The sequence below is a fragment of the Mus caroli genome, chromosome 8 (assembly GCF_900094665.2).
Source record: "Mus caroli chromosome 8, CAROLI_EIJ_v1.1, whole genome shotgun sequence".
NCBI lineage: Eukaryota > Metazoa > Chordata > Mammalia > Rodentia > Muridae > Mus > Mus caroli.
Genome location: NC_034577.1, coordinates 70,385,445 through 70,401,887, shown reverse-complemented (window position 1 = coordinate 70,401,887; position 16,443 = coordinate 70,385,445).

Here is a 16,443-nt window from a genome sequence, read left to right as displayed (position 1 = left end):
TTAGTTTTGTCCCAGGGCCATAAACTATAGCACCAGCCTGTAAACACATGCTGCCAAAGTGTTGTTCCTTAAGTACATTCTATCAATCAGAGGAGCAGGTTGCTGACAAACTGGAATGAATCAGCAAACACATGACCAGCTCTTCAGCATTTAAAAAAAAAAGTTTTAAAGCTGTTCACAGGGCTGAGGGAGTTAGTTATGCAGCAGGCTGTGTTTGTCAAAGGAGGCAGCGACAAAGTGTCTTGCAATATGACTTTGCCCCTCCTCAGTTGAGGTCCCCTTGAAACTGGAGATGGTTTGTAACTATCTTGAACAATGGAAGGTGGCTTCTAACAAGGGATCATGGAAGACTACTGACTTGCTTGCTGGAGTATTTCTTGAGAAAGTCTTCAGCCTCCACACTCCTTCTTTGCTGAGGCAGCTGTGCTGTGAAAAGACATTACTGGCTCCAGCAGAGGGACCCTGTGTGTGGCTTTATGAACGTGTGCGTGCACACACACACACACATTTGCAGGTGGGGATTCAACCACACCCCAGCTACACCCATCTATGGTTGATTTAGATAGCCACCATCTGACTTCAACTTTCTGAGAGACCCTGGGCCTGAAAATCCAGGCTTATTCAAAATTTGTACACAGACACTGGGAGGTAATAAAATATCATTATTTCACACAGTTTGTAAATGCCACAGGTGGCAAGAGAAAAGAAGTTAAGTATTTGACCCACGACTGTTGTGGCACACAAGTTCACAATCACAACTGTGCACTAGATGATCATGGATACTACAGAACAGCTTCCTGGGTACAAATTCCAGATCTGTAATGTGCTGGCCACATGACTTTGGGTCGGTTGCTTGTCTAAGCCTCAGTCAGTTCATTTCCAGCTGAGTGATGATACCAGTAACTCTGCAGAGTGTATATGAGGGTTCAGTTGATTTATACCAGAAACGTATGCCCAGAGCAAAGCCTGTCAGCCAGGACATGCATACTGACTGCTGTGTAGAGAATTCCAGGCTCTAGAGTCTAAATCATGCACAGTTCAGTTCAGTAGCCCCTAAAACAGAGACAGGGTGGGCAAAATGGCTCAGCAAGTAAACACGCTTGCTGCCAAGTCTGATGACCTAAGTCCAATACTGGAGCAAACATAAATGCAGAAGGGAATAAGCGACTCCCACAGATGTCCTCTGACTTCCAAATACACATTGTGGCACAAATGCTCATGGACACGCACATGCGCTTGAGCATGCGCACACACACATAAACACACACACACACAAAATGGGCACACTGAATAAGTAAATATTCTTTAAAACTCCAAATGCACTGTTTACAGATACTTAGAATACTAGGGGTTGGGCCTGTGCCTAGGTAGTTAGGGTATAATCATGGGTTTACCTTGGCCTTGTAGTGTAGGAACATATGCTCCACAAGGGAAGACAGAAAAACAAATATTTACAAAGAAGACTACTCCTTAAGGCAGCCATGTTCATGCATTCTCATTTACCATGAGTGAAGCCTAAATTGGCTTTCCTAGGGCATTACCTAAACCATAATTGGCATTTAAAACGTGCACATCTCTGAGAGGAATTCAGTGGTAGAGTGTTGAGCAAGCATACGTAAGGCTCCACAATCCACCCCATCCTCCCCAAATAATAACACTAACAATAAATGTACAAATCCCTGGAAATAGTGATTCTATACTGGGAGCCTTATCTAAGCAAATACTAAGATGAGAATTGTATTTATCTGTATTTGTGTACATATATATGTGTGCGTATATCTTGCTAGAATGTTCACCTGCATAGACACTTAAATATGTGTTGTTAGGAATGGAATGAATAAAAATGCACAGTTGTTTAATAATCAAAACGTTAAGTTGCTGTGTTATTCCGCAATGAAAATTATTTCATAGTCATAGACATGTGAAGATTTTTCATAAATTATAATTAAAATAATTAGATGATACAACAGTATGTAAGATACAGTATTAAGAAACACATAAAAGGAGTGGCTCCACCTTCCAACACTGTTTTCCTGGGAATGGTAAAAAAAAAAAAAAAGAAGCAAATTTTGAAATACTTTTAAATAAAAATTTGCAATTTCCTCCCACTTATTTATGGAATATCTGACATACTTTTATGATAAATGGATGACCGCATCTCATTACAACTTGCCTTCCTCCTTAAGGGTAACAAATCTGTCTCATTAAATGCTCATATTCACTCTCAGTTCTTGATCCATCTTCAGTTAAAACATGAAGCTAATGAAGCCCTCATTCTCCAGCCTAGGCCCGACCTTCTGACTGGAGCTCAGATGTGCCGGAACAGCAGCAAGGTGCAGGCTTGCTGAGAACAGGGCAGGAGCTAAGCCACAAGTCCCTGGAAGGCCTGCTTTTCACGGCCATGCCCACGATGATATAAACATACTTTTATCCTAAAAAGTGGAATCAAGTGCTGATCTGGAAGCTGGGAGTATAATTCATAATGGGATACCTAAATGGCAGATGCAAAGCCCAGGGTTCACGCCTCAGCATGAATGAATAAATAAATAGATTGCTAACACTTAATAAAAATGATGAATCATCTCTGTGATTTAACTGCATTTCTCTTCTTGAGAATAATCACAGGCATGGTCATCCCAAAAGTCTTTGGGGCCCTGGCCTTGACCACAGCTAGCACCATTCTCAGTGTGTGTGTGTGCGCGTGTGCGTGCGTGCATGTGAGTACATATGTATGTATGTGTATGTATGTAGGTGAGAGACAGAGAGAGAGAGAGATTTCTTTTAAGGGTGGCAATGAGTGGCTCAAATATTTTGGGTTATAAATATATAAAACACTAAAACTGAGTACAGTGTAGTCTGTGTGCTTCCTTCCCTTGTAAAGAGGGGGCCCCACTCACAGTTACTGACATCTTATAACGTCATTGTTCCTCCATCAGGCACACACTCCTGGTAACCGCCCATGTGCTTGTAGGCTGTCTCTTCTTCTGATGCTATATGCAAGTGGGACATGGAGAAAAAACCCAAAATCTAAAAAGGACCTGTCCTTCGTGCCTGCCTGATTTCACAAGGATCATCTGTGTTGTAATGGAAAATGTTTTCTTCTGTAAAATACACCAGCATTTCAGGGTACATATGAACCACCTCTTGTGAGTTAGTCTCGTAATGATGGACACTTGGGTTGCCTGCATGACCTCACGATTGTAAATTATGCTACAATAAGCAAGAAAGAAAACATTTTACACAGAGTCTGACTTCAGCTGTTTTGTATAATACCCAAATTAGGACTGCTGGAGTTTACTCTTTAAAAAACAAAACAACACAAAGCAAAACAAAAACAAACAAATAAATTTCATTTATTCATTGGTGTTTGTGCACAAAAACCTGAAAAATGGCCAAAATACGTAAATAACCCAAGCTCCTGTTTTGTTTAACTCCTCTGCCCAGGAAAAAATGTCACTGTTTTTCATGGTTCTTACGAGCATTGTTTTTGTTATCTCTGCATGAATTTCAGAGCTTTATACTTGGCCAGGCAATACCAAAGCTAGGTTCTCTCGGCCAATGAAACACTAGCAGAAGGTGAGGCCAGAGGGGACATCAAGGTGGAAAGTCACACCCCAGAGCTGCACTGAGCCTTCCTCTACCCCAGCTCCTGTGGCCTAATAAAGTATTGTTCCCCACACACCTAGACACACCCCAAGAAGATAAAACCTACTTTCTTCTCTCTTTGAAGGAACAGTCACTGTTCTTAAGCGATTCTTCAGAATCTATTACTTTTAATTTTGAATCTTTATAAACACGTGATTGAGTTGTTCTCACAGGAAGTTATACGAGAGTAGTCTGAGTTGTTTGGGGGTGGGTTTTGGGGGTGGGTTTTGGGGGTGGGTAATTGCTCTAACACTCTAGTCTTTCTTAACGGATTAATGTCTAACCAATAGTTAGTTTTTTGTGCATGTATGTCATGTGCATGTACATGTACATGTACATGTATATGTATATGTATATGTGTGTAGGTACCTGCATGTGCATACACACACACATACACACACACACACACACACACACAATCTTTCTCAATCACTTTGCCACTTGCATACTTTGAGACAGGCTCTCTCACTGAACCTGGAGCTCACAGTTGGCTAACCTGGCCAGCCAGAGAGCTCTTGCTCATCCTGTCTCTGCCTCACAGCACCCACCAGCCACCCCCGACCTTTTCCTCACACAGGGAAAGGATCCAAAGTCAGGTCCTTGTGTTTTTAGCAAGCACTTTACCATGGGGTTAACTTTACAGCCAGGAACTGGGGTGTCCTTTGGTTAGGAACGTGACTGCATCATTGAAGGACCTAATGTAGTTTGTGCCCCTGAATAGAAATAGATGGAGAAGTCAGACTTGAGCTGTAGTCATCAGCTTCAGGTACTTAATCACTGATGGAGATGTATCTATTAATTAATTGTGTACAGCTGGGGCTGAGGGGGTAAAGTTCAAGGAGTGTTTACATTCTGACTCCTGTAGGACCCCTGATGGACATCATTCTCCTTCATATTTCATTTAATATCTATTAATCTGTGATACTCAGAGAATCTCATCCTGGGACCAGTTGAGGACTTATTCACTTAGTCATTTATTCATCTACGTATACTGAAAAGCACCTTTTATCTGCCAGGGAGAAAGAAAACAGGTTAAACATTTTTAAAAGGAACGGGTGGCAATCTAACAATGATGGAGCTAATCTAGCCAAAGCCTGGGCCAGCTCCTCTGTCCCTGACCCACCCACTGAAATGGAAGTAAGCCCAGGAGCACCTGTCCTGGTCACAGACTACACCGGAAGCTGTTTGTCCTCCCCACATTCCGCATGACCTGTAATATAAGCTGCCTCTGATCTTCGGTGACAATCAGCAGCTCTTGCTCCTTCCCATCCAAGTCAGCAAAGAGCCTTCGTAACCGATCACATACAGAAGACTTTCAGGCCATCTATGTACCTCTAATTATCATTCATGGAGGAAGTTATTTGCACCCAACTCTCACTTTAATGTTACGTTTACTCGTGTATTTATTTAGATGAGGGTCTCACTGTGTCCTCTTGCCTTAGCCTCCCAAGTAGCTGAAACTACAGATGTGCAGGACTACATCACTTCCAGCCTTACAGTGAGAGAAGACCACAGGGCAGTGCTGCTCTTGTGGGGCCCCGAGTCCTCCCTATGTTTGGGAAGTTGCATGAAATGTGTCCAGATATTGAAGTGCCTTTTGTCACAACAGAAACAAATGTACCATTTTTTTCCTTGAGATTTTAAGGGAAAAACAGATTTGTTGTCGTTGTTATGTTATGCACTGTTAGAGTCTGAAACACGGTATCACCCCAAATCTGTATGCTGGAAGCCAATATACAATATAATATTAGGGGTGGACCACTAGGCATGGTGACACATGCATGCAAGGCCAGAATTAAAGTTGTGCTATTGTGGCCAGGCTGGGCTATTGCCCTAGCTTAATGTTTATGGCTGTAGTAAGGAATATGAGCTAAAGCCACTTAGGGAGGAAAGGGTTGGTTTGCTTCTGGCACACACTCCATCATTGAGGGAAGTCAAGGCAGGAGCTCAAGACAGGAACCTGGAGGCAGGAAGTGAAGCAGAGGCCATGGAGGAACAGTGCTTACCAGCTTGCTCTAATTCAGTGGTTCTCAACCCTTTTGGGAGTAACATATCAGATATTTACATTATAATTTATAACAGTAGCAAAATTACAACTATGAAGTAGCAACAAATTATTTTATGGGTGCAGTCACCACAGCATGAGGAACTGTATTAAAACATTGCAGCATTAAGAAGGTTGATAAACACTGCTCTAATTGCATTTCCCTTTCACAACCCAGAACCACCTGCCCAGGGTGACACTGTGACTGCAGGCTTTTCTACCCATGCCCACGTTTGTGAGATAACAACTCTAAGACTTAATTATATGGGAATAAATGTCTCCGCCATAAGCCTTGGCTGTTCCCACAAGCTCATAATTCAGTTAACCCATTTGTTCTAAGTCCTACCATGAATAGTTACCTTTCCTCAGATTCACGCTGCCATCTTCCTCAGAGTCCAGAGCAAATCCCTTGTTCCTGACTTTATCCCAAAACTCCCCTCTCTGTGTCAGAACCTCCACTTACTATTTCCTGCCTAAGTTAATAGGACAACAGCTTTTTTATTGGCAGTGATGCATCCAAAAAGTACATAAGAGATTCTCTCTATTTCACTATTTTGGTCTAAATTAAAGATACTTTCTCTAATATCAATTATATACATGTACACATATGTGTATACACGCATATATATGGACATATACATACACACACACACACACACATATATATATATAATATTCACAATGTCTAATCCATATGTATTAGGCAAGCTTGGAGAAAGAACTATCTATCCTGTCTTGGTGAGTTCTGTTCTTAAATCAATTTCTATCATAACTTGCATTGCCAACCTAAAATATCTTCTTAGACTTAAAAACATTTTCTTAAATCCTAAACAACTTAAAGTTATATGTGAGACTATGACTATCTAGTCTTGAAGCCAATCAGAAACCTGAGAAGGGATAAATATTACCTGAGTATGTAGGAAGCACAGGCAAGCAGCTTCCAACACTGCAGAAATGGTAGGGAAAGCTGGCTGCCTGGACAGTTTCCCAAAAATTTCTCTGTGTCATTAGAGCATCATCTTCAGCCTTCTGACCCAGAATATCTGACAGATACTTCTGTGAAGACGGAAATGTGTAGTAGTATGAAGGACTACTTACCCTGTTTTGGCAAAGCTCAGCATTGATTTTGCTGTATGTTGATTGTCCCATTTGCATAGCAGTTTCTATCTGCAGTTGAAGCAAAGCAAGAGTTTCTTGCCCAGTGGTTAGCATGCCACATTTGAAGCAAACTCCATATGGAGATTTTTCAATGCTTATCATCTTCTTTGAAACATAATGGGGGTGCTGCCAGGAGCAGACATGTCTCATTGTCATAAATGCCTTTTAAAGATAAAACATCTTTAAATGCCGTATTCTATGGATCTCTGAGGTTTTTGAAGATGTCCATCTATTTATCTATTTATAATATGTCCAAATAGGCAAATGTTGCTTGTTTCTAGCTATTTACTATCTGTTCAACCTTAGGAACACATTTCTGTAATAAACTAGACTATTATGTAACATGACCATAAGTTTGATTGATTAACTATTAACTTGCATTTCTTAATTATCCTAAACACTTTGTTATAGCAGCTTACAAAATGAGAACTTAGCATTACATTTTAAAGAATTACATAGGTACAATACTAAAAAGAGTTGATACAGTGTATGTTGTAACCAAATATAACCTTAATTTTGTTTCAGTATGCAAAGATCTATACCAATGTAACCAAATGTAAGCTTAAATTTGTATCAGTATACAAAGATCTAAACCACTGTAAGATTTTTGGCTAGTTAGTAACTCTATAGTTTAAGAGTACATTCAATAGTCTTCTCTTTATTCCTATTATTCTTGTGTTATTCCTATAGCCCCTGTCTTTGCTTCTCATCCTTTCTCCCCTTTTTCTTCTTAACACTAGATAAAAAGAAAGAAAGATGAGGAAAGAAAAAGAAAGAGAAATCCCTGAATCTAACCACCCTCACTTTGTTTCCCCCTGATCAAAACCAATTAACAACTTGTAATCAACCTCCTTTAATGACGATGGTCATCACACAACGAACACCAAAGATCATCCAACCTGCTTTTTGGGAACGGGTGTCACTCTCTGAAAATTGTTTCCTGCCGATCCTTTTTCCTTTTTGGTGGTTCAAGAAAATTGAGATATTGGCCAGTCTGAAATAAAGCTGGTTGTATCCAGTCTCTGCACACTGAGAAAGTTCAGGGCTTAACTAAATTCCTGACTGGAACAGTCTGTGTTGCTGGACAATCTAGCCAGCCATTTTGAAGCTGTCCTGGATATAGGTTTTTGAGGAAAGAGCGTTGAGACAGGCTGAGGTAGGGCCAAGCATGATGCTGGGATTCTCAACATTCCCAAGAGTGAACCTTATCAGTGCCATTTTATTTTCATTGCTGTCTGTAAACATAAACTTTCACAGTCGATGTATATTTATTCATTAACGTATATATAGAATGTGCATAAGTCAGTTAAAGATGATTCTTTGTTCTCTGTTTGAGCAGGTAAAACATCTGTCTTTCTTTATAAGTTAGCTTGGACTGTGTCTTAGTTACGGTTTTCATTACTGTGAAGACACACTATGACTGAGAACTCTTATAAAGGACAACATTTAATTGGGGCTGGCTGACAGGTCCAGAGGTCCAGTCCATTATCATCATGGCAGGAAGCATGGCAACATCCAGGCAGACATGGTTCTGGAGAAGGATCTGAGAATTAGTTCTACATCTTGTTCTAAAGGCAAACAAAAGAAGACTAGTTTCCAGGCAACTAGAACAAGGGTCTTAAAGCCCACACCCACAGTGACAGACTTCCTCCCCCAAGGCCACACCTACTCCAATAAGGCCACACCTCCAAATAGTGCCACTTCCTGGACCAAGCATATTCCAACGACCACAGATTGTATAACCAAATTGTAGTATAAATTTCTATCTACACCATTTCAAAGAAAGGGATTAGAAGTCTTGAGGATTCAGTAACCAACAAGATTTACTGGCTTTGCAGAGTTCTGGCTAGAGACATTTTCGTGTCTTAGCCAGTCTCAGAACTCTTCCCATGAAGGGGGACCAGCAAATCATGCTACCTGTTTTGATTTAAACCTAATAATTCTTCTTCTTATGACTGTCTATATTCACGCCTTAATTTTTCTATTTGACATTTTGATCCTGTACATCTAATTTTAGACTTTGTTTTATCTGAGACAATGTCCCACATCCTAGAAGCTATGCAGATAGCTTTTAAAGTGGCCAAGCTGGCTTCCTGACTTTATCCCCAAACTTTATCTTGTGAAATTGTTACATTTGCTTCGGTATCCATTAAGTCTTCAATTTCAATTCTATCTGACTGTCAGTTTAACTTTGGTCATTTACAGTCGTTGGCCATACCTTTGGTTTTTGGTGTTTCCTGAGTTTTTTGTTCTATCTATTGAAGCTACTCTGGCTTTGATTCTGGATTATTAAGATCCGTACCCAGAGCATCATTGTTTCATTGTTCTGAAGATGAGTTTTTCTGCTGTTGACCTGAAATGTCTGACTTGAATTTGATATTGGGGCCCTCATAGAACATCTCCAGCAGGGGACTCCCTTGTTTGTCCCTTGTTGATCTACATTTGTTAGTCCAGTGCCAGCCTTTGCCACATCTTGTGCATATTTCAGAAGGCTGGAATTATATTGGGTTATATGTAGAAAAAGAAAAAAAGAAAAAAACCATTGTTTCTAGGAAAGCCTTGCCTCTAATCCCTTTTAAAATGACCTCACTTGCCACAAATAAAACATTTGACAGTTTGGCTTTTCTTAAAACTTTTGGGATATTATTTTTCTATTAAAGTTGCATTTTTAATTTTTTTAAATTTATCATTTTTATGGGATGCTATCATAATTCTTCCTGAGGGAGGGCCCCTGACTGATGTCACTTGCCGTAGACTAATCAGATAAGCTCGGGTTGGTTTTCTAACAACCTTCAGGGCCTTCCTGATTTTTGTTATATGATGCTGCTGTATGCTCTGAACTTACTTCCTCTGTCTCTATCTTAGTATCCTTCACAATTGTATTTGTAATTTTTTCTAATTTTTCGTCTAAGGCCTGTCTCCGTTTTCACATTTTTCCTTCTTTTCTTTTTTTCTTCCTTTCTTTCTTTTTTGTAGCTTTGCTATCTTAGTATCTTCCTCAATTTTATTCATAGTTTTCTAATTCATCTAAGGCCTATTTCCAGGTTTCATTATGCTCTTTTCTTGTCTCTCTAAAGCTCTTCTTCTTGAGACAGCATAATCTTGGCTATCAGGACTAAAATGAGACTTACCAATGTGATAGTAGTCATAATTGGTAATGTGTCAGTTTCAATTAGGTTATTTATCTCTTTTGTTTCTATCCTTAAAACATTTAAAATTGCATTATATTGAATATGAAAGTATAATTGTGTCTCTCGCCTTTATGTGCCTTATTTCTTTAAATGTATTTAATTCTCTCTATAAGGACTGACTTTATTTTACCAATTTTAAACTATTTATTTTGTATGGTTAGTTATACCCAGTTTCTTCTTCCTTTCACTGTTTGTAAACTTAATCCTTTACCAGCTGATAAGTTTGTGGCTTTTCAGTCCCACCGCAGCTCCAGAAAAACCTGCAGGCTCCTCGGGCCAGCAGAACTCTGTCCCCTCGACTCAGTTTAGCAGGCTTCTGGTTCCGTCTTAGTCTCTTTCTCTGGACAGTTTGACGCTCAGGTCCCAGGTGGACACGAATTGGGCCATCTAGCTCTCCCTAGCACATGCTTAGACCTTTCTTGGAATCGCGCCAAGCTTGGCAGTACCCACAATTACTGTGCCCTCAGGCTCCAGCCAGCTGGGTTAGCTCATGGGTCTCCCCTCACTCTCTCTTAAAGGCATTTAGCTTCTTGCCCTGCTAGGAAATTGTTCTGAGAAGTGTTTATTTGCAATTTTCACCCAGGACTTTTCTAAGCTTGGATTCTATGCCCAACAGTGGAAGCCATTTGTAACCGAGGGCTTTTCCACCTACGCCCAAGTTTCCGCCACAACGATGATTCTGAGATTTAATTATATATGAATACATTTATAGGCCATAAGCTTTGGCTTGTTCCTGCCAGCTTGTAACTCAGTTAACCTGCTTTTGAGTTACCTCTCCTCAGGTTTACGTGGACCACCTTCCTCAGAGTTCAGGCAAAGCCCTGTCTGACTATCCTAGAATTCCTATTTCCCACCTAAGCTAATAGGCCAACAGCATTTTTATTGACAGGTGATGCATCAGTACAGTACACAAGATGTTCTCTCTTTTTTTTCCTTATTTATTTCTATTAGATATTTTCTTTATATGCATTTCAAATGCTATCCAGAAAGTTCCCTATACCCTCTCTCTGCCCTGCTCCCCTACCCACCCACTCCCGCTTCTTGGCCCTGGCATTCCCCTGTACTGGCACATATAAAGTTTTCAAGACCAAGGGGCCTCTCTTCCCAGTGATGGCCGACCAGGCCAACAAGATGTTCTCTTTACATGGCACCACCTACAGTGGGCTGGGCCCTCCCTCCCCACAGGTCAGACTGATGACAGCATTTTCTGAATGATGCTTTCCTCTTCCCAGACGACTCCAGCTTGTGTCAAGTTGACAAAACTAACCAGCATAGCTGTACAGTGAGAACTTGTCTCAAAACCCTAAAAGATGGGCAAGCTGGATAGCTCGGTAAATATAAGCACCACAGCACAAGCCTGGCGGCCTGGGAGGAGCATAAAGGAAGAAGGTGAGAGCCAGCCACAGTTTCCCTGTGACTACTGGATGCTGTGCCACTCCCTACCCCCACCGCCAAGAAGGACAAGCACCCACAAGGTTAACAACAAAAACTACAACAATAACCACAGCAATACATTTTAAAGGCAAAAGCAAAAAGAGGTTGGGCCTTTGAAAAGTGATGGAGTTGTAGGGGCTCTCCTTCATGACTGGATTGTGCCTTCATGTAAGATGCTAAGAGTGAGCTTCCTTGCTGTGGGAAGCCACATGTGCCGTTGCAGAGTGGCGCAGGCTTCTGCTGGCCACCACACATAAGTTTGAGCAAACGACCAATGCTTACTTATGCAGTAAAGTTTTTCACCAAAACACTGCCTGGCCCGGGCATGATAATGAGGCTCTGCAAAGTACTAAGAGAATAACCAATCAGATGTGAGACATGCAAATGAGGTATGATAATGAGGTACTGAGAGAATAACCAATCAGATGAGGAACATGCAAATGAGGTATAGTGCATAACCAATCCGGGTGTGAGACACGCCTCTCCTAGGCCTATATAAGCAGCACCAGTTCTGGGCTCGGGGTCTCTTCGCCTCTACAATCAAGCTCTCCCAATAAACGTGTGCAGAAGGATCCTGTTGCAGCGTTGTTCTTGCCGGTCGAGTCAGACGTGCGCAAGACCTTGCTACCTTCCTCCTCATGAAAACAAATGCAGAAGGTGCTATCAAGACCACAGAGAGTCTAGGACAGATTCCAAACCTGCTGATACCTGTATCCTGGGCTTCCTGGCCTAATAACTGTGAGTAATGGATGTTTGCTGTTTGTAATCGCCCAGTCTACCCAGTCTAGAGTACATTGTTACAGCAGACTTCCCGGACTAAGCATGTCTACCCAATCGAGGGTACATTGTTACAGCAGACTTGCCAGACTAAGCCATGATAACACGTTAGTAATTTTCAGCTATATTTTACCTTCTCTGAGAAAGGCAGCTCCTAATGCTAAAGGTTACTGAGAACTAACATTTGCCTTAAACTTCTGTGCTCTCTGTGCGTGAAGGTCTGGGGTCTTAGGATTGCTGTCGAGCTTGGTGCTGTTTGTTTACAATTCACTATACTTCCCACCAACAGGTCGGTGGAAGCAGCCTACACCAGCAAAGCATATGGATTTGATATTCCACACTGGAAAATTAAGGACATCTGTTTTTTTTTTTTTTTTGCTATAAACAATTTTTGAAAGTCTAAACATAAAGCATGGGTCCAATCCATCAATATGTTGGAATGAATTTACTCATTATAGGTCATAATAGAATGAGTTGTGTATTTTTTCTGTAGGGAACAAAAAAAAAAAAACCAAAATTGTCACATTATCAGTTAAAACCACATTAGAAATAAAAACTTAAAAATTGAAAGCAAGCTTATTTGTAAGCAGCTTGGTCGAGGTATATGGAGTAAGGTGGAAGGAGAGACCCTTGAAGATATAAAAATGCATTTTAAGCGTTAGAATAAGTGCACACCCTGGCAACCTTTTGCTGATAGCTAAAATATGCCCAAGTGTCATATGCTGTTCTTTATTTATTCAAGTTGCCCATGCAGTTTGAATTAGCTCCACTGCAGTAAACCTAGCTCCACTGAGGTCGGAAAGCAGCGTGTCGGCGTGTGTACCACAGGTTTCCAACATAAACTGTAATTCATGAAGGCCAATGCACCTCTTTTCCTTGTAGCTGGGTAACCATTTATGTTTGAGGTGAAGATGTTAATATGGAAATTTTCTGAGCTCGGAGAAAGGACGAACGCTACCATTCTAATTTATGACCTTTCATATAAGGCCAAATGTAAAGGCAACTTCAATTGTTTCATATCCCAGAGCCAGCACATAGCAGATGTATGAAATTTGCAGTGTTAGACATAAACTTTTATTACCAAATTATAAATAATTTCCCCCACTTATACTGTTCACCTTTCAAGTTCATCTTGATTAAAATACAAGGGCAGTTTTACAGCGATTTCACCACATTCTGCAGCTAGGAGAGGCTTTCTGGAGTTCACAGCGTAAAGCCCCACAGTGTTCGGGGAAACTTGCTCATGGGGTTCAGACCCAGAGTCCATTGACTAACATCCATGCTACACCAAAATGATAGTAATGAAGTCCAAACGCTTGTATGACCTTATCAAACATATCTGAAGCCAAGTGCTCACAATGCAGAATGGAAACTCTTTTATGTAAAAACAAAAGACATATTGGCTTTTGTGATTTTTTAAATGAAAAATATTTTTCATAGGCTTAAAGATTTAAGTTCTTAGCCCCCTGTTGGGGGCGCTATTTGGGGGGGAATAGGAAGCTTTTAGGAGGTACAGCCTTGCTGGAAGAAGTACCTTACTGTGGCTGCAGTAGTGAATGTATCCGTGGGAGTTGAGGTGGGGGGAAGTCAGAGTTCTATAGCCTGGCCCCAGATTTCTGGGTATTTCTGTCTGTCTCTCTGTCTCTCTGTGTCGGTGACTGTTTTTGTCTGTGTGTCTGTGTATTTGGGTGTCTGGGAGTCTGGGGGTCTTGGACTCTTCCTCCCTTCTGCCCTCACCTTGCCCTCCACTCCTATGCACCCTCCCTCATCTCCCTCCCCTTCAGCTTCATGCATATGGATGAAGATGTGATCTCTCAGCTTTCTGCTTTGCTCATCTACTGCAGTGCCTTCCAAACCACTATGGACTTTCTGGAACTATAAACTCTTTCTTCTATAAGCTGCTGTTGGTCATGTTTTATCACAGCACTAACAAGCTACTAATTTTCCTTAGTCATTTGCCTCTCAATCAATTAGCATATGGATATCTCAGAAGATATTCAACTCTGGAGTCAAATCAAGAATGTCTTCTCATTTGTTTTAACAAATAGTTTCCACATCCCTTGAAAATGGCCGAAGAGTGGACCTAGAGTAGCGTGGCTTAGCTGTTTCTATTATCCAGACTGAAGGTCAAGGAAAGGCCTGGGTCCCTGCCAGTGTGTCATACTGGCTAATGCAGGGTTCAAACGAGATCAGTCAAAGTTCTTGGAAGTGTAATGCTGATGTTCAATATCCAAATATGCTTTGGAAAATGTTGGCCAATCCAATCCAATGCCTGTTTCTACCATCCAGTCAGTCATGCACTCACAGGGCTGACGTATACTTCATGGGATGAACCAGGCAGGAGACCTTCTCTTCTAAAAACACGACAATGAAGAACAGAGCTTTTCAAAGGCTACAAAGAATTGCTTTGAGGGTGAGGAGACAGTTCAGTCAGGAAAGTGCTTGCTGGGCAAACACAGGACCCGAGTTTTATCCTCAGGACCCACATAAAAAGCTAGGCATGATGAGGTATGTTTGTTATCCCAGTTCTGGAGAGGCAGAGGCAGGTAGATCCATAGGCTCATTGGTAAGCCATCTTAACTGAGTAAGCAAGCCCTGTCTCAAAACAGAGAGATGGCTCAGTGGTTAGGAGCACTGACGACTCTTCCAGGGGTCCCGGGTTCAGTTCCCAGCAACCACATGGTGGCCCACAAGTTTCTGTAAGAGGATCTAATGCTCTCTTCTGGTGTGTCTAAAGAGATAGAGAATGTACTCACATACACAAAATAAATAACTCTTTAAATGTGTGTGTGTGTGTGTGTGTGTGTGTGTGTGTGTGTGTGTTCCAAGAAATGACACTCAACATTGCCCTCTGGCATATATATGTGCACCTCTAACTTGACAATAATTCAAAAATAGACCAAAGACCGGAGCAGACATGACAAGAGAGGACATCCATTTGTCACCACACATAAGGAAATATGCCCCACCCACATCACATGTCAGTAAGAAACTGTAAGTTAGGACAACTCTCAATAAGATTCTCTAGTGTGCTCCTCAGAGTGGCCCAGATCTGAAATACTGGGGATGTGAGGTGCTAGTAAGGATGGGGAGCAACAGAAGGCACAGCTCCATGCTGGGGGCCTGGGAAAAGGAGAGATGCGCTCAAGACAGCGCAGCAGTCCTTGCAGATCTAAACACCTACTGTATGACCCAGCACCGGTTCCTTAACGTTTGCCCAAATGGCTTAAAACTTAACTACAGGACTGGGGAGGTAAACTCAGTGATTCAGAGTGCTTGTGACTCTTCCAGAAGACCAAAGATCTGTTCTTAGCACCCCAATCACCTACAACTCCAGCTTGAGGGGATCCATTGCTTTCTTCTTGCACAGGCACCCACATGCAGGTGCACATGTGTAAGGAAAGCAGTTATTCCCATAAAGTAAATAAAAATCTTTTTAAAATTAAAGATTCAAAACTTAATTCCGCACAAACACCTACATAGGGATATTTATAACAACCTTTTGGTAACTGCCATAGCTTGGCCACAACCAGGCTGACCCTTAGTGAGTGAAAGCGACTGTGCTGGATACGATTGGACTGTTTACTACTCAACACTTAAAAGGACATGACTTATGAAGGCCTGGAGGGACCCAAGCCAATCTGAAAAGGCTTGGTCACAGGGTAACAAGTCAGTGACACTATGAAGGACAAAAATCACCATGAAAGGAAAGTAACACGTGACTGGCATGGCTGAGAGGAAGGCTGAAGCCCAGAGGATGTTCCCTATGTTAAAAATGAGTATCTCTATGTTATAAATGTGGACACATACATTATGCATGTGTCAAAACCCATACAGTGTATATCAGTGTACAACCCTAACCTCTGCATAATAATTCAAGCATATTAATCTAGCACTGAGCTAAGTAAACTGAGCTAAGCTTTTCTGAATTATTTTTATGATGTTAAAAAGTCTCCCTAATAAATTAACGTTATGTGCAGGATTTTAAAGACTGGCTTTTCAACAGGAATCTGGAAGAAGTTTTGCACACGTTTTTTCTTGTAAATACAGTAAAAGATGCTGGCAAGTGCACACACAGAATGTGGGAAGCTGTCTGGTGTTTTGGTAAAGGCCTGTTCTAAGCTACTGAGGGGTTTCTCAGGATAACCACAGATTTATACATTTGTTGGCCCAACCAATTGTTGCCTTGTGACT